This window comes from Chinchilla lanigera, unplaced genomic scaffold, assembly GCF_000276665.1.
Source record: "Chinchilla lanigera isolate Chin_1 unplaced genomic scaffold, ChiLan1.0 scaffold00047, whole genome shotgun sequence".
NCBI lineage: Eukaryota > Metazoa > Chordata > Mammalia > Rodentia > Chinchillidae > Chinchilla > Chinchilla lanigera.
Window position 1 is genome coordinate 15,041,299 of NW_004955448.1, and position 27,144 is coordinate 15,068,442.

Here is a 27,144-nt window from a genome sequence, read left to right on the forward strand (position 1 = left end):
TTTTTTGGTCTTTTTGAGACAGGGTCTCACTATGCAGTTCAGGCTGGCCTTGAGCTCACTTTGTAGCCCAGGCTGGTCTCAAACTCACAACGATCCTCCTGCCTCAGCCTCCTGAGTGCTGTGATTGCAGGCATGTGCCACCACGCCAGGCCTTGGAAGTCTTTTTTTTTCTAAATGTCTTTATAAGTTGAAATGAAAACTAGAGTAAGTGCAGCTACAGAGTACCCTCCAACTGCAAGGCAGACAGATAAAAACATTAGAGGTGTGTCCCCATCCACCTTGTCCAACTGCGTATGGCACTGTGTGACTTCTAGCTTCCCCTACAGTAAAAGTGACCATAAAAGGTAAACATTTTGAATCAAGTCAGGACATTGAGGTAGACATAACACTGCAGGAAAACTAAATATATTCACAAAAGATGACTTCCAAAAGTGCTGCAGAAAGTAGCAAGAATAAATGATGGAATAACTGTGTTTAAACCAAGGAGTGTTTGAAGGGGATTAATGGCAATCTATCTTTTACTGTTATATGACTAAAAACATATAGTCTCAAACCCTCGTATTAATTATAACTTTTCACTAAAGTAACTAATTTCTTTTCCAAACAGCAAACTAAGAAGTAGATTGTTGCTGGCTTTATGGCACATTCTTGTAATCCAGGATTTAGAAGGCTGAGGCAGGAGGATCACCACAAGCTCAAGGCCAGCCTGGGCTACATAGAGAGTTTACAGTCAGCCTGAACTATGGAAAAACAACCTGTCTCAGAAAAAAAAAAAACAGGAGATTCCTGAATTTTGTCATGTGTAAACAACTTAATAGAACAGCAACCTTAGTTGCTGCAAACATAAAAGTTAATTTGACAGCATTTTAAGTTTGTGAGCATGAACTCATTCATTAATATAACACAAATATTTATGAAGTAAACATAAGAAAAGCTCCATAAACTTAAAACAATTATTAGTAGTCTTCACTTCAGTATTTAATAATTATTCTCTTAAATAAAGATTACAATGATTATTAATGGAGCCAATATTAATACAGTTTTAGGTTACCTAAGAATCTTAAAAGTTATGTCCACACTGACTTCCTACAAAATATAATAGGTATTGTTTTAGGTTTTTCATAATTTTGATTCTTTTTTATACAAATTTACCAGATTTTTATAATTTTAATTATATAAAAGTAATATTAGCTAATTTGTCCAGTAAACCAGAATAAGTGTTTAGAAAGTTCAAATTGACTATTTTCTTCATGAAAATACACATTTAAATAAGGCAAAAGTATAAAGGTATATGTTATATTTTAAAGCTGAATTATTTGTTTGTTTGTTTTGTTTTTTGTTTTTCTCCGGTACTGGGAACCGAACTCACAACCTTGCGCTTGCCAGGCAGACGCTTTGCCGCTGAGCTAAATCCCCAGCCCCTTAAAGCTGAATTATTAAAGCAGCCTGACTTATGCAAAGATTCATTTTGATCATGTGAGCTTGGGTTTTTAAAGCATTTTTTTTAAAAAAGAAAGCATTTCCAATCTGCCAGTTTTTATAAAAAAAATTTAAAAGTGATGTCTTGTACCCTTAAGGAATAATAAATTTACTTTCCTCATTTTCCGTAAAATTTAAGAGCACTAGATTTATGGGGAAAGGTGCTATATTAGTCAGCTTTCTGTCACTGTGACAGAGTACACGACATAAACATTGTAAAGAAGGAAAGGTTTGTCTTGCTTCGTGATTTCAGAGGTTTCCATCCACGTTCATCTTTTTCTGTGCAGAAATATCACAGAAGAACAGTGCACTAGAGAAAAGCTACTAACCTCACGGCCCCTGACAAGCAGGGAGAAAGTGAAAGAACCAGGCTTCTTAAGAAATTTAACTGGGAGTACTGTACATGCCTGTAGTCCCAGTACTTGGGAGGCTGAGGCAAGAGGGTCAGCATTAGTCTGAGACCAGTCTGAACTACATAGTGAGACCCTGTCTCAAAAAGGAAAAAGAAATTTGAGTTAACAAGTAGACAGCAAAGGGGGAAAAATATTAGCCTTGCACAAACTGACCACAAAAGCCAAATCACATATACAGTAGGAAAAAAATGAAGTTTTTAAAGCAAAACTGAATTCTAATTTTAATTCAAATTAAAACTTCTGGGTTTTGAACTCAGAGCCAAGAAAGGACTTCTCTGGACATAAGCTGCTGTGAAGTGCACTTTTCTGGAAATACAGTTTTTTTTCAATTCAGATGTTTACTTGCATATCAAGTCAAAATAAATGACTTCTTCAGCTGTTAGAACTTTGAAGATGTTCTATACTCCAATGTAAAAGTATAGTAAATATATATAACAATTTTTTTCAATTTTTATTAATGAGATCAGTGCTATACTCCACATCATACTTCATTTCTAGAAAAATTCAAGAAGCTGGGAATTTTAGATGAAGATACCAGAAAATTGCTGGATTATGTTGAACTGCTTCATGCCTATAATTATCTAGAAGCTTTGCAGTATTTTCTTTTTTTAAGCAAAGAAAATTATCTGCTTTTCTACCAGTCAAAAATTCATACATTAATACAGTGAAGAGAAAGTTTAGAAAGTCAAACCAAGTATTTCAGTGAATACTTCCATTCAGTAATCTCCATCTTTTGACAAATTTATACATTTTACATGTTAATTTACTTACTTATTTATTTTTTGTGGTATTTGGGATGAAACGAAAGTCTTCAGATATAGTAGGCAAATGTTTCATCACTGAGCTATCACCTTTGCCCTATGTTAAAAATTTGGGCAAGAAATGTTGAAGTTTTTTATTGTGCTTTTCAATTATTCATTTTCTTGCTTTGTGAATATATCTTAGATATCTTTGGATATAGTGATTAGAAAGTTTCATGATTTTTTAAACATTTTCACCTTTTTACTATTAAGTGTTTGCAGTGCACAACGCGATTATATTTCTGCTGGGGACTTGTAGGAGCGCACTGCACTCCCTGGCTCCACCCTCTTTCCCTTCTGTTTTCCTCCTCCTCCCCTTCTCTCTCCATCACCTTCCCCTTTAAGGAAGGTCTGTCTCCCTACTTTTTATTATGTATCTTTTGTTTTGCTCTTTATTTATATTTTGGGTTTCTCGTATAAGAGAACCATGAGTATTTAAGCTTGTGTGTCTGATTTATTTCAAGCAATATGGTCTGAAGGTGCAGCCATTTCCCTACATTTGACTCAGGTGATAGTGCACACCTAAGTTCATTGCCGCGCAACTCATAATAGCTGTGTGTCCATCAACAAATGAATGGAGAAAGAAAATGTATTTGTACAAAATAGAATACTCTTCTGCCATAAAGAAGCATAACCTTGCGTCATTTGTAAGAAAATGAATGAAACTTGAAATCATTTTAAGTGAAGTAACTAAGACATACAAGCTTAAATATCATGTGGTTTCTCTTATATGATGTATATAAAACCATGACATATATATATATATATACATATATACACACATACAGATAGATTGTATCGCATGTTCTTTGGTCTATTAGCATTGTTTTCAATGTTTGTGCAATAATTTATTGTATAAGATCTTATAAGATAAGTAAATGAATCTGATGCTGGAAGAATAAACAAATAAAAGTTGGGGTGCAGGAAAGGGAAAAGAACTGAACTGTTTCATGCACGTGTACCAGTTCCCTACGGTGAATGCAATCATAAGCACTGCAGACATGTACTATTAAAAGGCAAAAAACTAAAATGAAACAAAATAAAACAAAAGGTTGATGAGGTATGAAAAAAGAAAAAGAAAGTTTATTTCTCTTCTGTCTTAGGTTTATGTCCAAGACCTCTAGAATAAAACACAAATTAATAAATAAAAAGCATAGAATTTTAATTTTGTAAGTGACATGAAAAGTCTCATAAGAAAATAAAGATTACAAAGTGTTTTGTTAAATGTATTTTTTAATAGCAGGTTTAACGAAGAATTAAAAGCCATCAAGAGAGGATGAGGACAAGGTATGATGTAATGGTAATAACCTTGGGAAACAGCGTGGCCTGTTTGTTCAGATTCTTCCCTCTGACCCTTTGTTCTTCCAATTCAGCGATAGAATGAATGTGTCTCACCTGAGGATTTTATAGCTTATTTCAGAGTGGAAAGGCAGGATATAGGTTAAAGAGACCTTCTAACTTTATGTTTTTCTGAAATTCCTTCAGTTTATGAGATTCATTTGCCAAGAAGCCATAGTTTAAAAAACATTCCCTAAAACACATCACTATCATAAAGAGTAATATAAGTTATATTATGGTTTGTTTTAAATGCATAATTTTGAAATATGGCTTATAAGGTGACCATGAAAAATATTTGAGTTTAGCTCTTCTATTTATGTTCTATAATGAATTGACACTTTTCAGAATATCTGGATATCTTCCTTGGCATTCATTTTGTTAATATTATTATCATAATATGAAATACGTATTTTGAAAGATGAGAAATTTTCTAGTAATGAGATACATCCATATTTGAATATTGTACCTTTTCTGTATGTAAAAAGACAATTTCCTGATATTGTGCTGGTTTCTGGTAATCTGATTCTTTAATTATGCTTCACTAAAATTTTTCATTATCTTTCATGAATCTAAACGTAAGAGACAAGCAAATGTTGCAACATGTCCTTTTGAACATTACACAAGAAAGACCACCATGAAGAATATAACCAGTAATGAAGCCCACTTGTTTCAGCGGAATTTTATTGCTACCATGGAGAAAAATAGACCTAACTTGCCCTTACAAAGATATACCTGGAAGCTTTGTACAGTTGTCTGTGGCTGTGACTTCAGCAGTCTGGGAGGCTGGGGCAGGACAATTTCATGTTTGAACCCATCCTGGGCAATTAAGCAGCTTAGCAAAATCCTGTCTCAAAATAATAATAAAAAATAAAAAATAAAAAAGAGAAATCAAAAAGGAATGCAAAAGAAAAGATCCAATTGAAATGATATGTTTGCGCTTGCTTTTGCACTGTCAAAATGTGAACTATTCTTGTTACTATATTGCACTTCAGCTTGTTATATTTTTCTTTTCCAGAACTGGCAAGCACAACACTGAAAGTTTATTGCATTAAAACACAATACTGACTAGCACTGAATTTCTTCAAGATATAAATGGAAAAGAAAAAGAAGGGAGAAGTATGAAAAAGATAGACTGATGCCAGGGAAAGTAAAATGCTCGTTTTACTCAAAGGCTTGTGAAAGTGGAGGATGTAGCAAATAGTTCGTAGTTGATGTAATCTAAAGGAAATTTAATAATGAAACAAATGTGACTGCCCTCTGTTGATGTTTGTCTTCAAGGATTTTCTGTGCCTTACTTATGTCCTCTAGTTGTAACAACAAATCTTCCCTATCACTCTCCTATTCACCGATGTCATTGGAACATTCAGAGGCAGCCTTTGCTGTCATTGACAGATATACTATTGTCTTCTATAAGATCTTTTGATATGCTTTTTTTCTAATTTATAGTCTAAATCCATAGCTTTTGTTTCTCTTTAGAAAGTCACTGAATAAAACTCTCTTTACCTTCTCTTCATCCTTTTTGCCTTTGTTGTTTCACTGACCTCTACGAAATCTGACATTTTATGTGACTACGTGACACAGATTCCATGGGTTTGTAAATGTCTCTCTTACCCTCTTGGAATTGCTTATCTTTCCTACCCCATTCACCTTAGTAATTGTTTGTAAGTATTTTTTAAATGTGTCTTCAGAAAATCCTCAAAGGTAACTTTCAGATAAAAGGTAAAATCGACTGTTTTGCCTGTTATTTCTCATGAGGTGTTTTATTCCTCATACATTATTTTACATTTAGCTTTTAATGATAAACTCTATCTTGTGAGCCAGTGCTTTGTGTTTAATTAGTGGGAATCCTAGCTTCAAATTTTGGGTATGTAGTCAAGCTATTGTTGCTACTCTAGGCTAGCTTTTGAGATATTTCATTGTTTTTCTTGGAATCACTATGATGATTATGTTTTAATTTACACACTATTTATAATAACTAAGTCTTTTCACAACTGAAACTGGAATTGCGATTAAAATGTTTCACTAATCCAAATGTTTACATTAACTAGGCATGTTGGTGAGTACCTATAGATTCCAGCATTCTTGAGGCAGGAGATTGGACCATGGCCAGCTGGCTGGGCAAGTGGGCGTGACCTGTAAATCAGAGATCCAGAAGACATGTGCCCACGCACTGCAACTACAACCAATCAGAATGTGTTATCTTCAACTCTTCTCATAAGCAGGTTTTTGATAGGCTCCTCTAGCCCTAAAGACAATCTGAGAAATGGGAGATGCAAATGCCAGCTACCATTGAGCTCTCGCCACTGTGTTCGCTCTTTTCTAGAGGTCCACTCTCACTCCGCAGAACACTTTTCCCACGTTTCACTGGCCCACGCTCTGCAGAGCATGTTTGCTTCCCTACCTCCCTTAAACATAACACTTTGCTGCCTTTTGTGTTACCTTAACAAATTTTTTCTTCTGGATAGCAAGAACCTCAAAACCATGTCTAGAGGGAGGCCCCAGCACCCCAAGTACTCTGACAGCATACTGAGCCCTGAGGCAGGAACGTCACAAGTGGGAGCCCAGCCTAGGGAGCTCAGTGTGACCCTCTCTCTAACAGCAAAACAAATAAACAAGAAGGAAGGGGATGTAGCTCAGAGCTGTGGCCCTGGGTTCAAACCCCAGCACTGAAAACAGAACAAAACAAACCAGAAAACCAAAGCCAAACAATTTACATTAAACTCTAGATATTCCAATTTCCAATGCTGTTTTAAAAATCCTTACCTATTTTAATCTCATGCTTAAATTTTTAAAGTTGATCATCCTATTTTTAACATAGAGTAAGATATACCTCTTTAAAATTCTTTACCTCGAATAAAGCTAGTTTGTTTTAATCCATTCAGGTTTTTTTTTTTTTTTTTTAAAGACAGGGTAAGTTATAAACAGCAGAAGTTAAATTCTCTGAGGTTTGGGGGCTGGAAAGTCCCAGGTCCGCACGCTGGTAGGGTTGCTATCTGGTGAGGGCTTACCTTCTGGTTCATAGGTGGCACTTGCTCACGGAGGTCTCACCTAGTAAAAAGACAAGGTAGAGCTCCTGGACGTTACTAATACGGGCATCAATGCCCTTAAAATGGCCCTAAGGTATTTTCCCTCAGGCTTCTATCACTTCCCCAGCCCCTCTAGTATTGTCCAATAAGTCGAAGTGTACACACTCAGAGAAAGAGTGTGCAGACCCTGAAGACGGAGAGCCAAGCTGTAGTTTGGAACCGGAGAATATTAATGTGTGTTTCCTGTTGGAAATCTGGAATTTGTGAATCTATGGGAGGGTCCATGGGGGGGTCTTAGGGAAGGAATACCTGACCCGCAGGTAAACAATGGTCCTTTCCTAGGGAAAGGCTCATCTTACAGGGGAAAAGACGTGCGCTATTCACTGGTAGCGAAGTCCTATTTGCAAGTAAAAGGGAGAACGTTTGTACCAAGAGGAAGGTAAAAGGACCCGGGATAACACATCCACAGGTAAGAGGGACTTTTTCATGCTTAAAGTATTTAGTGAGAAAGAAAATTTAAACTGAGCTTCTGTCCCAAAGCTGTAGTCATGATTTTACCTGTCTCCTTTCTGCCCATCTTTAATTTTTCTTTCCTAACTCAAAGAGCACAGCGTAGTGTATCAATTTGTCTTGAGCTAATTTAAGAAAAATGTTACAGTACAAAAGAAAATACACATAAAAGAAAACTAAATCATAGGTGGAAGAATATGTTTAGAGGCAAAAATTCTTCTCTTTCAATTGGGGTACAGAGATCAGGGCCTGCAAAGTAACTGACAGTAATTAGATTTATGGGAGAAAAAAACAATACTGGTTTACATATACAGATAGTAACTTGTAATAATAGAAAAAGTTATACATATATATGCATATATATAGTGCTTTAGAGCTTCGATAGGAATCTATAGGAGATTTTATTGCTTTATCGATATTAATGGTGATCGACAATCTTTTTATTTTTTAGATATTTTTCAGTCTATTTTCTTGGCAGCAGATTTCAGAAGAACATTTTTATAGGTGGTCTAAAGGCTTCTACGCAGGTAAAAGGGATCTGCAGGTAGGGAAAGAATAAAATAAGGGATTCATTAGGCTTTCTGGCTAATCCTGACTTAACATTAAAACTTTACTGGAGAAATTCTTTTGGGAACAATTAAAAGAAACTTACATCAAAAGATCAGAAAGTTGATAGAGCAAAAAGGCACCCAGGTGCCCCAAACAAAAGCAGCCTCCCCTCACCCACCCCCAGTGAAATGCAGCAAGGGACAGACACATAAAGAAAACTCTTTATACAAATGTATTTTACATCTATATTCTTAGTATAATGCCTAGTTTGTATATACATATTCCCACTGTAGGGTGACTATGTTACTGGACTAGATACACATCCCCTTGATATAGGGATGCTATAAGAACCTCCCAATAATGTAAGGGACATATTATAACTCCCAACCTGATACATGACAGATACGCCAAGTTCATGCTCCCCCAATTCAAAGAATGAATTATAAGGAACAGCAGATGTTAACAGTAGGAAATATTGATTGAAGGAAAACTCGCTTCTGCATAAGAGGGACAGAAGGGGACCTGGAAGGTGGGTTGACCATGAGCCCATTTCTCAAAGGAAGTTTCATGGAGCAAAAATCCTAGGGACAAAACTATTATCAACCCATAAGATTATGAGTAGAGTCACTCAGGTAATATTGGTCCAGTGAGGAAGCAAGTCACGGAGCCAGCGTGCACAGACAGAAGAAGGGCCTTTCCTGAGCGGGTGGGTCGCGGAGCAAGGACCTTTTCTGGAAGGGACGTTAAGGTCCTGGTGTCCCCCCACACCCACCCCACCCCAGTGACTGATGCCTGTTTGGAATATCCATCGCTATTGTTTGTCCCTGGAAGAGTGGATGCAGTTACTTCGTCTGTTTTGAGATCCGGCTTCAGAGGAATGCGCCTCCATCCACAGCTGTAATGTGTTCTCAACTTCTGCACTGACCCTTTTGAGGGCCTGTCCTTGTCTGATGGCCTACAGTATTTCTGTAGCTGTCCGTAATACTCTTACTTAATCACTAATTCCAAGCACCCTGGTATGTGGGCTCCTCCTATCCTCCCCCGATAAATCCCAGAAATAAGGCCCTGGCAAGGGCAAGCAAGCAAGAGAAAAACAAAGGATGCCTGCCTGCGAATGTGCACGGGGATGGCGTGCCTGGACTACGGTCCTGTGTCCCGAGATCCATGGACAGTCCCGAGAGACAATCAAGCTGCGAGAAATTCCCGGTACTGAGCTGAGAGGGAGGGTCTTTACCAACTGCTAAAAGGAAGCTGGGGAAAAGACCCACGGGCATCCGGATCTGGACCCCCATCCCCCACCTCACACAGGGCGACTTCTTCCCTTTAATTCCTCGGTGGGGCTGATTTAGCATCCGGGTTGGAGGCTCCTTCTGCTGCAGGCAGCTGAGTTAGGTAGAAACATTACAGGAGTCCGACGGGGCCCTCCAAGGGGCCGCGGGGAAGACAAGACACCCGCCGCCGCGGGGGCAACCGGCTCACACTGTGGTTTTGCTTTACAAAAATCCCTAGGAAAGGCAAGATCCTTGGCAACCCACTCGGGTCCCCTTCTGTCCCGCTCTCAGACAGAAGCTCTTTTTCCCTCAAAAAATATATTCTGCTCTTAAACCACTGTTGTTCCTAAAATTCGCTCTTCGATTTTAGAGAACACGAACTAATCCCAGGTCTCTTTCCAGCAGGGAATTTCTTTCCCCTCTATCGATTCCAGCAGAGCAGCAGTGCAGCGCACACCCCTGCGTGCCACAGCTGTGTCTGAGGGAGCCTCTTCCTTAGTCAGATTGACACGGGAGAAACTCAACCTGAAAGATACCTGGGACGAGTTCGTGTTCTCTGAAATGGAAGAATGAATTTTAGGAACAAAGGAGGTTAAGAGCAGAACATATTTATTGGGAGGAAAAAGCTTCTGAGAGAGAAACAGAAGGGGACCTGAGTGGGTTGCCAAGGACTCTGCCTTCCCTAGGGATTTTAATAAAGCAAAACCACAAGGTGAGGCGGCTCCAAGGTGGGAAACATGGGAAATCACAAGGCGGGCATGAGGTGGGACAAAACCATGGTCAGCTAATAAGATTACATGTATAACTGTTCAGCTAAAATTGATTAAATCAGGATAAAATAGGGAAGCGAGTCAGATAGCAAGTGGGCATGAATAAAAAACAGGGACTTTTCCTGTAGGGGGCTGGGCCAGTGACTCTTCCTGGCCTTTTTCAGGGAGATCTCTACTCATTTAGAATATCAATCCCTCACCCCTAGGGAGATATGTGGGTGCATTTATTTTGTCTTTTGTCTCCTGGCCCACAAGGGAAGTGCCTGTCTCTCCCACAGTCGCAAGGTATCTTGTCTTCCATACTGCCTCCTTCAAAGGCCTGGCCCTGTCTGACTGCCTGTAATATTTCTATCTAATTCAGCTGCCTGTCACAAAATAAAAGTCCACATAATATTTCTTTTGAATTTTCCAGTTTAAGTGGCTGGGGATTTACCTCAGGGATACAGCACCTGCCTGGCAAGCACAAGGTTGTGAGTTCGATTCCCAGTACCAGAGAAAAACCAAAAAAAAAAAAAAAAAAAAAACAGAAAATGAATTTTCCAGTTTAAATATGTAGGAGAAAAATAATGACCCTGACTCCTGTTTCAAAAGAGGTTAAAAAGACAGAAACAAACAGAAATATATTAACACATATATCTCATACATACAGAATAGACACCCAGAGGATGAATAATTTTCAATCAATTTCAGGTTTCAGCTTCTATAGGATCAACAAAGTAAAACATGTGTCTAAAGAGTGTCCTTTTTATCTTCGCGATAGAGGTGGTGACAATGACGTACAATACAGGAAATAAAAACTAGGCAGAAAGATGAGGAAATGAAGATTTTTTAAATTGTAATTTAAGAGAAACACAGGAGCTTCAGGACACAAGATGAATATATATATATTTTTTCTCTCTCTTCTACCAGAGTACAGTGAACCCAAGCAATTCCCTTTCACCTACAAATGGGTTTGCCAGTTCTCCTTCAACTTACAAATAGCGCTGTTTCACCTGTGAATAGACCACCTTTCCACCTGTGTGCTGTGATTCCCCACGTGAATGGACCCTTGTCTCAGTCTGGGAGGGCCACCCTCTCCCACCCGCTAAGCAGGATTAGGATTCTAGTTTATCAAATTCCGCAGATTTCCACCACCCAAAATATACAGCTTCCCAGTTCCCAGCTGCAGCATCTCTTTCCCTGAGCACCGTGCTCTTCTGTGCAGCCGACATCTCTAGCAAACCCCTCTCGTCTATTACTGATGTGTTCTGAAAATTCTTTTTCTGCAGTGAGAGTCAGTCAACCCACAAGCTTATTCAACCAAAACAAGGTGGTCTAAAGTCTCTGTTTCAGCCTCAGGGATCCCCAGACACAGCTGGGTGACACTGTGGTACCTGCTGTCTGTGTAAACTATTTCCTGCTTAGATAATAGAAGGCAGAGAGCTCTCCCGTATCCATTTCTTAAGTGCCTTCAGCTCAGTGCCCTTTTATTTTGGGGAGTCATATTCCAGTGTCCTAACTAATGTTTTCATTGTAAAATACTTTTGTATCAACTCTGGAGTTGAAGGTCGTCCTCAAAAATGTTAGAGAAGAGTCTACAGTAAAAATCTTCATGTTATTAATTTTTCAGATCAATACATGAAATGCTCCACTATTATTCAGCTTCTTAATGAAGTTCCATCCATCACACGGTTCTTGTTTTTATGTTTGATACATTTAGGCAAGTTCAAGACAGTTAGTGAGATTTGATAATTAATCAAGATTTTATATGAACATTTAAGTTTCTATATTTACTTTAGTTTTTAATATATATGTTTATATGAATTCATACATACTTGATTTAAAATTTATAGTGAAAATAGTTTAGATTTTTAAAGTGACATGATTTATGCTTTGGATAATATTTTTTAGAGTTTCCTACAAAACAAATTTAGTGACATAACAAAAATTAATTAAAAACTATTATTTTTTAGCATCAAAAAGCACATAGGCAGCATGGCTCCTAACTAAGAAATTTTTGTCCACCTGTACTTTCATTCAATAATTTACATCTAAAGCAGATTTATACTTCTCTCACCAGGGGTAAAGCAGTGCTTTTCATGATGCATGCACACAAGTATTTGTTACATGAAGAAGTCAATGAAAAAATGTTTTCTTAACGGAGTATATACATATATACATAGATATCTACGTATACATGTTGAAAGAAAAAGATAAACAGTTTTAAAGTTAGAGATAGTTTCCCTCTGAAATCTTATTGAATAATAATACATGCCAGAGTATGTGGAGTAGTTCTGCTTTATACTTCTTGCCCTACTATAACTATTAATAATATCTGGATTCTCTTCCCAAAGTTTCTTGGTTTGGGAAATAAATTGGATAGTTCTTCTACTTGTATTTCACATGGGTTATGCAATTGTATATGTGGGAGTGAAGGTATAATAGAGAAATGCTTAGGTTGTTATTTTCATATCTTTTCTCATTCTGGAAATAAATGGCTTGAAACTCTGAACTAAATGTTATTTTCTATATGAATATAACAATTTTTTCCTCAAAATATTACTTTGTTGAAAACACCTGATGCAAAAATTTTAACATGATTAGTTTATTTAAGTCAAGGCAATAAATTGATTCTAAAAGTATGTGTAGGATATTTGCTTATTTCTGATTTATCACTAGTGTAACTTTGTATCCTCTTTATTAATAAAGTAATATATAAAACAGTGACTTTTAACTTATATAATATTTTACAAATAATAACTTGATGAGAATCCTGCTCATGACATGTATTTTCTAAGCATAACCAGCTTTCTTTATTCAGAGTATAAAGGCAGAGAATTTATAACTCTCTTCATGACTTGCCATCCTTTCTTTCAATGAAAGTTTGATTCAAGATTACACTTTCTTTTTTTTTTTTTTGGTCTTTTTGAGACAGGGTTTCGCTAGGCAATTCAGGCTGGCCTTGAGCTCACTCTCTAGGCCAGGCTGACCTCGAACTTGCAACAATCTTCCTGCCTCAGCCTCCTGAGTGCTGGAATTACAGGCATGTGCCACCACACCTGGCTCTATGTGCTTTATTGCCTGAAAGTTTAAAAAATTTTGCAGTTTTTTCACATTTAATAATCAAGCATATGTCCAGATATCAGATTTTTTCCCTGATTTAATAAAAAATTAAGAGTATAAACAAGCTTTTCTAAGAGATTAAAGCACGCATGACCAAAACATGTATAATGGATTAGAAAGGCAGGCTGAGGAAGGAGCCACGCTGGCCCCTGTTTTTGAACGGTTGGAACAGCGATTGTAATGAGCTCACTCTTAGAACTGTCAGCTGGGACCAGTGAGTACAGCCACCCCTCTATATGCCTACACTGTATTATTATTACTTACACCTATCTCAGGGTATGTCCTGCTGTTGTGGGGTGCTGAAAACCAAGTTAAAGTGAGACTTCTGTCCATCATAACTTACCTTCAGATATATCCAGGTCCGTTAAGTCTCCAAAGGCATTGTTTTTGGGGCCATGGTCAGAGCCTTGCAGCTCTTCCTGTTCTTTCTCTGTCTTTGTCTTTCATCTGCCGGGACAGGTAATGGTCTCCTAAGGACCACATGGGTCTCTTTGGAAGGATGGGAACATCCTTTCCTTAGTTTACTCTCCTTCTAGTGTGATGCACACGAGTCAATTCCTGTCCTCTGGCTTTCAACAATCTCCTTGCTCAGGAGAGTGGGTGACTCACTCAGGCTGTAGGATCCCGTGGAAAGGTCCCCTCATGTCCTGGGTAATTGTTGACCTTAGAGGGCCAGGGTCAAACAGTGGCTGTACTCTTAGCCCAGTTTTAAGTTTTGGTCTCCCAAACCTGAGTTGTTCAACACCCAGACAGAAAAGGTCAGTTACATCACTGGTAGTTTATTCTCACCTAGAAACTGCCCAAACCCAAGTGATCATATACATGAAACCTACTGTGAAGTTGCCAGGCTTCTGTGAGGCCCATCAGATGGTCCTCCCAGATGAAGGCTTCCATCTCCTGGTTCCCAGCTATGACACCACTAAGCTCAGAGAAGCCAGATCAGTCATCACCCACTTCCTAACAGCAACTGGATGATGTCCTCAGAGGGGGGAATGTAGGGACAGGAGGAACTGTAGGTAGGGAAAAGGTAGGATTAAGGTCTCACTCAGCTTTATTAAGAATTAGTAAGTTACCTTTAACCTCTGTAGCCAGACTCCAGCAATTAGAAAGGCAAAGGCAGCTAGGCTCAAGCAATTAGGGAAACAAAGGCAAAGAATTCAAGGCCTGGAAAGTACCAGGCAGTGTGATTAATATAAGAATTGAAATTTCCCCTTTCCTTAATCCTTAAACCTAAACTACCATTCCATAAGCCCCACTCCCAAAGTCACATGGCCAGAATAAAGTCAAGGTTAGGTTGAAAGGCAAGCCAGGGAGCCAATCAGATTCTAGGAGCCTACAGGGCCAAGGATCTCAATAAAAGGAGCTACAGACAAGAATCTGTGAGAAATTCATTTTCAGATTCTCTCTGTTCATCCAGGATAGCTGTCTGTCATTTTTCTTTTCCTCCTTCCTCAGCTTCAAATATATTTTCTTGTTTTGCTCTTATTTCATTTCTTTCTTCTTTTTCACTGAGGCTGGGTGTACGATCACCTGGAGATGTGTGTGCCAGCAGTGCAATGGCATGAGGTGGGAGAGTGATGGCTTGCTGTCCACCTCTAGACACCACAGGGTGGCATAGTGTGCCACGGGGTACACCCCCCGAGACGTGTCAATAGTAAGAGGACCATCCACATTACCCCGAGAGGAAGCAAAGTTGTTGTAGCAATGACGAAAGCAGCAAGAAGAAACATTCTGGTCTTTCAGATAGATACTGGAGAATCAAACTGGAAAATCCGAAGGAAGCAGAACGTGGGATTTGTGCCCTGACAATAGTCAAAAGAGCACAAATGACGCCATTCATTGTCCTCATCGGGAACAGGAGCAGGAGAGTGGTGACTCATTGGGCAGGGGCCCATTTTTCCAGCGGCCTGTCACTTTTCTGGAAAAGAGTGTGCTTTCTTCTGGGTTTTGTCTTCCCTGAGCCAACGTTTGTGGAAGAAGAGATAATGTCTCCTTGTGAGACAGAGAGCAGACTTGTTTTTTGGCAAGAATAATAAAGAGCTACTTTCCCTCTAAAAAATTTGTATGTTGTTTTGCATGTTCTTTCATTATTTATTCATTTTGTGAAGACATAGTTTTCAAAATCCAAGACACCCTTGTCTGATGCAGGTATGACAGAAAGATTGCATTCTTTCTGTGCATGTAGATATGTGATTATTTACCATCTCTGCCTTTCTGCATGTGTGAAATATTTTAAATTTCTATTTCAATAATTGCCTTCCCTGGCAATATTGAATAAAAAAAAAGCAATACAAACTTTGAACATGAGAGAATAACAACATCACAGAAATTTGCAAGTGCTGTACATCAGGGACTTCTTACCTCTTGGGAGAGCTGGTGTTAAATAGGCTGCAACTGCCAGGTGGTTATTTCAATCTTCTGGACAATATTAATAGAATTTCTACCAGAAATACATTCCTTCAGAAAGTTGCTCTGCATTATTGGATCCTTCTGGATGCAGCGTCACATTGCCTGCATGGTGGCTGATTGTCAGACTCAGTATGCATTCTGCCCAGTCTTTGCCTGCCAATTTCACGATGAGAAAATGCTTCCATTCACATAATTCTCAACTGGCAAAATATTTTATTGTAGTATAAATTCAAAATGGTAACATTTGGTTTAAGGCAAACTCACATATCAATTGCACTAAAAGATTTAATAAAATTTGAATAGATACCATCTTAATTTCATAATTAGTAAAATTTTTATCCTGGAGGTACATCAACATTAGAGGTAGCTTTTCCTCTTCACAAAGAAGCATGTTTAAATAAAAATAGGTTTTATTTTTACCATTTAATGAATACCAAGTTCATGCTAGGCAAAGTGCCAAATAATTTTCCTATATTAACCTTTTCATTTCACTTTCTAAATCTCTTCCAATGAGAGGATATTTGTATACACCTTGCATGGGAATATAAACCTCCATAGGGCAGAAGCATTGCCTGTTGTTTCAATGACCTACTTAAAGAAATCAGAACAGTGCTAGGAATATAGTAGATACTTAATAAATATTAGTTCAATAACTGTTTTCCCATTGAGTAAACTGAAACTAAACTTTAAATTTTCAACATAACAAATCATAATGCTAAGGCTTTAAAATAATGGGAACAAAGAGTTTGTCTTCCATGTCGTTAACTCTTCTGAGTGGCCACTCTTAGCTACTGGTTTCTATAATTTATGGTTCTTACACTAATATAAATGGTTACAGTGATAAAGTAGTAAATTGATAACTGTATTATTTGCTTATGATATATTTTGAAAGTAAAATCAAAATATGTAAAAAATAGGAGAATGCTAACTTTATATATTTGTTCCCTTATCTATTACAAAATACCCTGTGACTTCACATGAAATAAAACTTTATTTCTTACAATTCTATTATCTGTTTACTAGCTCTTTAAATGCCAAATTAAACAAAGAGTTTAATTTAATTATGTATAGGTAATATTTTGTAATTACAACCCCTTCCTATGTTTGTCTACATATATGTTTAGAATGCTTAACTATAAATTGACGTTTCATAAATACTAGCTCCTTTCTTTGTGCTTTATATTATTAGAATATTTAATTACAAAGCAGCATTAAAGGCTAAATAACAAGTTGTCCCAGCTTCCTCTAGTGTCAGTTTATTGAATGAAGGTGAATAAAGAATGACATCCAAAATTCATAGGTAATGGACCATTTATTGAAGGACCTCGGTTATGGAGAATTAACCAAGCAATGATATTGTTAGAGAAAAAAGGGTTTCTTCTGTTAATAAAGAAGTAAAAGCTGATGGAATTTGATAAAAGAGGCAGTATGAGCTAATCATGACATAGTAGAAATAGGAGTAGAAATGATTTATTAACTTTAATCTTGAAAGATTATTCCTTCAGTGTTGTTTTAAGAGTATTGGGTTATATTTCTTCCAGATGGTTCCAATCCTACTCCTTGATGCTATATGGATCCTTGCTTATATCATCTCCTTTTTTTTGGTGACACTAGAGATTGAGCATAGGGCCTTGCCCGTACTAAGTAAGCCCACTACCGGTGAGCTACAGACTCGCACTTGTAAATTTTGAGACAGCATCCCAAGTTCCCAAAGGTGGCCCCAAATGTGCTATTCCCCTTCCTTGGCATCACCAGTAGTTGGGGATATTAGGCATATCCTACCAGCTTGGTTGGTCTTTCATCCTAATTTAAGCTAAATTTATTTCTTTCAATGATGCATAAAAGCTTAAACTTTGTACATGTTCTTGTGGTATTATGTGATGTGTAAGGTTTAAGTTATATTTAATGTCATCTCTTTAAAAATTTGTCACTTCTTTATGGTAAAAGCATTTAAAATCCTTTATTATGTTGTTTGAAATATACAGTAAATACTGTTATCGATAATCTCCCTACCGGGCAGTAGCGTTAGAACTTCTTCCAGCTGTTTACCTGCAGTGTATGGGCTGTACATGTATGGGCTTATTTCTCGGCCTTCTGATCAGTTCCATTGGTCTGTATGTCTGTGTCATTGTTTCCCATCTCTCTCTCTCCCTGATAACTTCCTTACCATTTAGGAGCCACAACTCTACTCTCTGATTACATAGAGTCTGCACCTGAGGGAAATCAGACAGCACTTGTCTTTCTGTGTCTGATGGTTTCAATTAACATAAAGCTCTCCAGCTCCATCTCCACTATTGCCAGAGTTGCCAGATAGAGTTCCATCTATCTTTATGAGTGAATAGTATTTCACTGTGTGTATGTGCTGCATTTTACCCATTCATCATTTGATGGGTACTTAGGTGGTCATGATTTCTTATCAATTGTGAACATGCTGCAATAAACATGATGTTTGTGTGGGTGTCTCTTTGACATACTGATTTCCTTTTCTTGGTGTACACAGAATTCTGATTGCGGGGTAATATGTAATTTTTATTTTTAATTTTTAAAGAGACCTCCATACTGTTTCCCGTAATGGCTGTACTAATTAAAATTTGTCACCACCATTTGGAAAGTTTCTCTTTGCTTTCTGCATGCTTACCAGCACATATTGGTTTTATCCTTTTTTATGATAGGCATTTTATGGGGATGAGGGCCTTTCTCACTGTGGTTTTGATTTGCATTTGCCCGATTATCCGTGATGCTGAGCATTTTTACGTGTAACTATTGGTCATGCATATACTTTCTTTTTAGAATTGTATATTGAGGTTTAACGCCTAGTTTTAAACTGGGTTATTGAGGAGTTTTTATTGGTGTTTTTAAGTGTTTTCAGTTCCTTATATATTCTGGAGAGCAACTTCTTTCCAATACACAGTTTGCAAAAAACTTCTTTCATGCTATACTTGGTTTTCTCACTCTTGTGACCATTTCTTTTGCTGTCCCAAAACTTTTTAGTTTGATGTGATTTAGTTGTGTTTCTTTGTTTTCGTATGGGCTCTTAGGGATCTTTTTCAAACAGCCTTGCCCATCCCACTGTCCCAGAGTATTTCCCCTACATTTTCTTCTAGTAGTACAAGTCTACTAGATGAGGTACTGGTCTTGCACTTAAATTTTTAATCCATGATGAGTTAATTATTGTATCTGGTGAGAAACAGGAATCTAGTTTATTTTGTGTGTGGATGGATTCCCAACTTTTCCAGCAAAATTTCTTGGGAATGTTGTCCTTTCTCCAATGGGCATTTCTTAGCACCTGTCCATGTATGGGCTTATTTCTAGGCCTTCTGATCGGTTCCACGGGTCTGTATGTCTGTTTTTATGCCAACAGAATATGTTTTGATTGTTGCAGTTTTATGGTATGTCTTGAATAAACTAATACAAATCTTCATACATTTTCATTTACTCAAAATGGCTCCAATTACTGAGAGATTTTTCATTTCATATAAATGTTAAGATATTGTCTCTAGTTTTGTGAAGAATTTCATTGATATTTTGCTTGGATTTGCTTTGAATTTATAGATTAATTTTGATAGTATGGACATTTTAACACTGATTTTTCCAATCCATAAATAGGTTTTTCCCCTTTTTTATTCTCTTCAGGGTTTTTCATCAGTGCTTTACAGTTTTAACTATAGAGGCAATTTACTTTTCTGTTAAGTTTATTGTTTGTTTTTTCTGAGTTTATTTCTTTGTTTTCTAGCAATTGTAACTGGTACTGCTTTGTAGATTTCTGCTGCAGATAATTTGCTGTTGTTTATAGCAAATATTACTCTTTTTTATATATTTATTTTGTATCCAACAACTTTGGTAAATTTGTTAGTTCTAACAGATATGCAGTGGAATTTGGGGTTTTTCTATATGTAACATAATATCTGCAAATAGCAACAACTTGACTTACTTGTTTCTCATTTGATGTCTTCTACTTTTTTCTCTTGATTGATTGGCACATCTATGTCTTCCAGTACTGTGCTGATTAAAAATAGGCAAGTTTGTCTTATTCCAGATCTCACCCAGCAAGATTTCAGTTTTTCTCTGTTTAGAGCAATGTTAGCTACAGGGCTGCTGTACATGACCTTTATTATACTGAAGTGCATTCTTTCAATGTCTAGCTTGTTCACTGCTTTTATCTTAAAGAAACATTTAATTTATCAAATGCCACTTCTACATCTGTTGAGATGACCATTTAGTTTTAGTGTTTCAATTTGCTGATGTAGTGTAAGCAGATTTATCAGTTTCTGTATGTTGAACAATCCTTATATTCCTGGAGTGAATCCCACTCTCTCACAGTTAATAATCCTTTTACTGTGTAATTGAATTTGGTTACTATCTTGGTTACTTTTCTCTCATTGCTGTTACAAAGTACCTGACACCCAATATTAAGGAAGGAAAGATTTATTTAGTTCATAGTCTGTGGAGGTTTCAGTCCATACTTGCCTGGCTACAAGAGAGGATGGCACATGGCAGAGGGCAACAGTTCATGGTGGCAGCTTAAGCAGCAAGAGCACAAGGGAGGAGCAGTAGAGGGAATAGCAAACCTCCTTTCTTCCCTTACATTGTAAGCAAACCACCTGCCCCAAGGCGGGTGTAGTGCTCATACCCATAATCCCAGCATTGGACCATGGCTCAATCATAAATTTAGAAGCCTGCCCCATGACTGCATGAGGCTTTGGGAGGACATCCAGACACAAACCATAGCAGTTACCTGTGTTTTGTGGAGAACTTTTACACACATGTCCATCAAACGGACTTGTCAGTTTTTATTTTTGTGCTGTCTGTTCTGTTAACCAACACTGGGCATTAAACGGAGGCCTGTGCTCAAGCTATGCAAATGATTGACTACTAAGCCAAACCCTCATCCTTTTTTATTTTATTTATTTTTTCTAGGCTGTCGCTGAACTTGTAATTCTCCTGCCTCAGTCTCCCAAGTAACTGAGATTATAGGTATGTATCACCATGCCTCATAATTTTTCTTTCTTTCCTTTTTTTAATTGTATCATTGCCTGATTTTTATACCTAGGTAATTCTGGATAATTTTTATTACATATGTGGAACAATTTCTTCTATTTTGTTGTATAATTTTAACAGAATTGCCATTAGCTATTTTTTAAAATGTTTCATAATACTCAGCAGTGAAGCTGTTTGGTCCTGAGCTATTTTTCTCTTTCTCTTTCTTTTTTATTTTAAAGACAGGGTCTTACTCTTTCTGGTTGGCCTTAACTTACTATGTAGCTCAAACTGACCTTAAACTTTCTGAGATGCTCCTGCCTCAGCCTCTTTTGTGCTGGGATTACAGGAGTGCACCAGTATGGCCAGATCTAAGCTATTCTGTGATTGGAGACTCTGTATTATTGACTCAGTATTTGTACTCATCACTGGTCCTTTTAAATTTTCTATTCCTTCATGGCTCAATCTTTGTGAGGTTTATATCTTCAGGAGTTTGTCCATTTTTTTCTAGGCTGTCTAATTTGTTGGTATGTGCTTGACATGTATTATGAATAATCATTACTAATCCTTTGTTCTTACTTTACTAGTTTCTTGAAAAGGTACGACAGGTTAGTTATTTGTGACAATTCTGCCTTTTTGATGTAGGCACTGATCTCTACAAACTCCCCTTTTAGTTCTGCTTTCGCAGTATCCTATAACTTTTGATATGTTGTGTCTCTGTTTTCATTCATTTCAAGACGTTTTTAAATTTCCTTCTTGCTTTCTTCCTTGAGCTACTGGATAAAAATTATGTTCTTCTAACTTCAAATTTCTTTATAGTTTCCAAAGTGTTTCTTTTCTTGTTTGTTTGTTTTTCTTCTGGTACCAGGAATTGAATTCATGACCTTGCACTTGTCAGGCAGGCGCTGTGCAGCTGAGCTAAGTCCCCAGTCCCCCAAAGTGTTTCTTGACATTCATATCTAGTTTTATAGTATCATGGTAAGTAAAGCTAGTCAGTTATTTTTTTAATTTGTTGAGGCTTGTTTTATGGTCTCCTATAGGATAGGTATATCCTGGAAATGTTCCACGTGCTGAAAGAGGAATGTGTGTACAGTTTTGTTAGACAAAGTGTTCCATGGAAGTGTCCCATGTCTGTTTAATCTCATATACAGTTTAGTCTTCTGTATCTCTGTTGATTTTCTATTGGATAACCTACCATTACTGACCACTTGCTGCTAAATAAACATCTGATAGGGTTTAGATCTAGAATGTTCTCCCAAAAGTCTCATGTGATCAGTGGTAGGGTCTGGTTTGCAAAGGTAGGTAACTGGAAGGGTGTATTCTTGTCCCTGGTTCCTGCATTTTTTTTTCGCTGCTTCCAGGCTGAAATAAGTTCAGCAGATTTCTTTTTCCAAGTCCTTCTGCTCAGCCCATCTGCAATGCCCTTCCAGTACACCACTTTTGCCTTGCAGCTAGCTGTGGACTGAACTCTTGAAAAAGTGAGACAAAATAAACATTTAGCCTTTTAAGTTGTAGATGTCATATATTTTGTCCCAGTGATAGGAAAGTGACTAATATATCACCTCTTATTTTGTGGTAATGTATCTCTCCTTTAGGTTGTTTCGTGTTTGATGCATATATTTGAGTGCTTCAGTATTAAGTGCACATGTAGCTAGACTTAACTCCTTTTACTGCATTAATCCTTTCAACAATATAGAAATATAATGAATTTGTTTTTCTCTTTCTTCTTTTTATTTAGAATTTATGTTATCTGATATGAACATGTCATCACTTGGTTTTTTGTTGATTTTGTTGGCCTGGAACACTTTATTCCATTGCTTCACTTCAGTCTATAAATGTCCTTAAGAGTAATATGAATCCCTTCTAAGCAACATATATCGTTTTTTAAATCAATTAAGGCTACGTCTTTTAATTGGAGAATTTAATCCACTTACATTAAATGTAATTTTTGACAGACAAGATCTTAACACAACCATTTTGGAATTTGTTTTCTAAATTTATTGTATTTCCTTTATTTTCACTCTTACAGTATTTCTTTGTGGTTAAGTGAATTACTCTAGTATTGTGCTTTGATTCCTTTTTTACTATTTTTGGTCCTTGTCATTGTAGGTTTTTGCTTTAGTATTACCACAAGGCTTACAAAATCATTTTTGGTAATAACCATATCTTTTGAAGTGATAGCAAGATGAGAAGAGAATCCATAAAATAAAATATGTAATAAGAAAATTCTTTATTATATCCATTCCTCCTTGCACAGTGAACTTTTGTGTTCCATTTTCCATTTTTCTATATTGCCAATCGTTTATTCCATAAATTGTGTTAATATTGTCTTTATTTTAGTCTTCATACTAATGACATAAATGTTCATACACCATGTTTTAATGTTAGAGCATGCTGAATTTGTCTGCAGAGTAACTCTTACATATGAGTTTTATTCCTTTCAATATTTTCTCAGTTTTACCTCTTTCAGTTTGAAAAAATTCCTCTAGCAATTCTTGCAGGGCATTTCTAGTAAAGGTATATTCTCTAAGCTTCTATTTGTCTGAGAAGTCTTTATCTCTCATTCATAGCTTGGTTGTTGTAGTATTCTCAGCTGGGAGTATTTTGTCTTGTTTTGATTTCTTCGATACTGTGAAAATCTCACGCCACTTGCTTCTAGCCTAGAAGGCTTATGCTGAGAGGTCTTCTGTCAGGCACACTGGGATACGCATTTATGTTGTTTCTTTTCTCTTGATGTTTTAATTACTTTCTCTTTACCTTTCACCTTTGAGAGCATCATTACAAGACTGGTTGAGTTAGACCTGCCTCTGCAAGCACATCCCCGCACTTTGTGCATTATTGTCATTATTAGATGAAGTCTTACTTTCCTGAAATCTCTTTAAGCTTGCTGTGTGACATCACTGAAGTATTAAAAGATTAGACATTTATTATAGTCTCCCTAATCTAGCTTGGTTTGTACCTGTCTTCCAATCAATTCTAGGCTCTCTCCTTATTTTCTCTGAGCCTGTGGCTGCTTGCTGTAGTTCAGTACCACATAATACCTTAAATTCAGGTTTGTTATTTGCCTTTGGTATGATTTCATTGTCTCAGCATTAGAGGGTAATCCAAGCCCAGGTTTCTCCCAAATCCACAGTTGGATTTTGTTTGTTCACCATGAACTGAAAGAATATCTAAGAAAGGTATTTCACCCAGCCAAGCATCTTCCTGGGGATCCGCACGACTGGCTTGAGAATAAGCGTCACACCTACACGTAGGACGGGCTTTCGCGGCCATGGGCCTGGCGCCGAACTTCAGATTTCATGTGTGGGTTAATTCCCTGTCCTTTCCCCGAGGAGACTGTGTCTCTGCTCAGACTCTTTGGCTTTAAGGGAGAGGTGATGTCTTGCTGACAACTCTTTCTGCGTTCTTTAATGTATCTTTCCTATTTATTACGTTAAAACCAGGCAGTGCGTCCTCTGTCCTGGCTTCAACCGCTCCTGCGTAGACAGCTCAGTGCGCGAGCATTACTCAGACTGAGGTGTTTACAGGAAGACGATCCCGGAGGGCCTGCCTCAGACACCGTCTTGCTTCATCTGCACATTTAAAAGCTTTTCACGGGGCTGGGGATTTAGCTCAGCGGCAAAGCGCCTGCCTGGCAAGCGCAAGGTCGTGAGTTCGGTTCCCGGTACCGGAGAAAAACCAAAAAAAAAAAAAAAAAAAAAAGAAAAGTTTTTTACACTCGGGAGACAATACCGCGTTCACACACACCCAGTGTGAGGGCCAGAAGAGTAAAGAAAACCGGGAAGGTACAATAGCTGCTGTGAAAGGGACAGAAACTGCTCAAAAGGAAAGAAAACTGGGATGAGGGAAAGGAGAAAAGAAAGAAAGAAGGAAAGGAAAAAAATATATAAATATATATTTATATATATATACACAAGATAGCCAAAACAATTGTGTTGCTGATTTCTGTTGGTTTACTGAAAGAAACAGTTTAACGTTTAATTGTTTGATCAATCTTGCATGCCTATATCTGGTAGTCTGAGCAACTACTTTGAAGATGACAACAAGTAATATAACAACCATTGCTGATCTCCTATCATCTTGTTTTGAAATTTTGTATTAGTTTTATAGTTTCTGTGTTGTTTTGTTTTTGTCTTTTTTTGGCATAGTTATTTTGTTTTGCTTTGTTTTGTTTTGTTTGTTTTTTGTGGTTTTTTTTTGTGCCAGGTATTGAACTCAGGCTTGCCAGGCAAGCACCCAGCCACTGAGCTACACCCCTGGCCTTTGTCTTCGTTTTTGATATTTTGTTTTTGTTCTTTTCTCTTTAAAATAAAAAGAAAAGCTTTTTGATTGTCATCTAGAGGTAGGAAAAATATAGACAGTAATTACAGAAGTATTTTGGAGGCAGAAAAATATTAGGTATTAAGTTGTTCATTATATGCTTGAACATGTTAATCTGTATACACATAATACTTATAATATTGATGTTTATGAATACAAAATTGGGGATTTGAAGATTGGATAAGAAGAAAATGAAAAAGTATAAATGTTCAGACATATGCATTTCAGATGTATAGACTGTCTTTTTGTTCGCTCCTCCCACGTTCTCTGGATGCTGAGAAGCTGTTTTCGTGTATGGCTCTCTATCAGCAGAGCTGCAATAAGGAACTGCACACTTATGAGTTTTAAAGATTTTTTCTCAGCAGAAACCAGGAAGGGAATGAGGCAAGGAAGGCAGAAAGGTGGAAAGAGCTGTCACAGTGTGGTTTCTGGTAAAGGCTACATTTCTCTGATTCCCTGGAAGCCGTGGGCTTTAAATGGCAAGAGAGTTTGTCAGGCCGTGAGTCAGAAAGCAGGGATTTTGTTCACCTGCAGTATTCCAGCTTGACACTGACTAGCTGCAGGACGTATAGAGAAAGTGCACATTACATAACCCTGTGTCACTTTCACAGAGCTAAGTGGGGTGGTGTATCAGTCAGTGTTTCACTACAGAAATGGATATAACACTAGATATAAAATGTAGAAGAATTTATAAGTCTGCCTAACAGTGGTCACCCGCAGAGTCAGGTGAGGAGGAAGCAGAGGGTGTCTACACACAGGAGGTCTAACGATTCAGTCCAAGGCCGGGAGCTCACCGCCCTGTCCCGTGCAAATCTGCACCAGGAGGCCGACGGGTCTGCGATGGAAGGCTGAAAAGTCTACGCAGAAGGCAGGAGATGATGGAAGATGTCCAAGCTAAAGGCAAAAACTGGAGCTTCTCTGAGGAAACAAGCAGATCCGTCCTTCCCGAGTTCCCCTTTATACCATCCGGGAGCTGCCCTCATGCGGGTCTTCCACACTCTAGGGTGTGAAATTACTGAGCTGGTTGAGTTAAGTTTCTCTGTACTAAACTGAACTCAGCCATGACAGATGGCTAACTTTATGTGTCAACTTGATTGGACGGTGGTATGCCCAGAGGTGCCAAGACATTAATCTGAGTGTGTTTGTAAGGGTATTTCTGGGGGAAGTTTACATTTGAATCGATAAATGGAAAGAAGATAGATTGCCTATTGCCCTCCCCAAACTGAGCCTCAGGCGAACCTCATCTGATCAGCTGAAAGCACAAATAGGACAGAAAAGCTGGCTCTCTTTTTGTAAGAGTGAACTCTTCCTGCTTTGTTGCTTTTGAGTCGGAACCTTTAGTTTTGTTTTTGTTTTTGTTGTAACTCTTCAAATTAAAATATTGCCTCTTTCTCAGGGTCAAGCTGGCTACCCCATCAACTGAAACTTATGCGATCAACTTCCCTAGGACTCCAGCGTGCAGAGTTCAGATCTTGGGAGTTTTCAGCTCCCGTATTCATGTGAGCCAATTCCTAATCTTAATTGAAATCCCTTTTGCTATATAAATGCAATTGGTTGTGTTTCTCTGGAGAACTGTGACTAATAGAATGAGAGGTCTCTTCCATAGTCTAAGTGAAATCCTAGAGAAAATATTGGTTGGTGGAAGCTATTAACAAAAATACCTCCAGGAAGCAGCAAACACGTTCCTGGGAAGCGTGGCTGAGGCGTGAGTGACATGTGCTACAGCTGTGCATTCTGCCCTTATCAGATGATACCTGGTGCAGCAGGGTACCTGCTTTGTTTTGTCTGAGACAGGGTCTCACTATGCAGCTCAGGCTGGCCTCAAACTCACACCATCCTCCTACCCCGCCCTCCCAGGGTCCTGGGATTACAGGCATGTGCTACCACGCACAGCTAGGCTATCTTTGCATGTTCCAGCAAATGTACCATCTATAAAAAGCATCTCTATCCATTCCTTTTTAAATTAGCACATGTTTGCAGTGTACAGATTTTACAACCATCTGGGCACATGAGCATAACCAGATTGTTCATTTTTTAATCCCCTTCCCCTTCCCTCCCACCGCCCTCCCTCCTGTTCTAATTTTCCTTTCTTCATTTTCATTCCGTTGATGTTAGTAAACGTAGTTTAAGTTTAAGGCACACAGTGTGTACTGTCACTGAGAGGATGAGGATCCTGAACA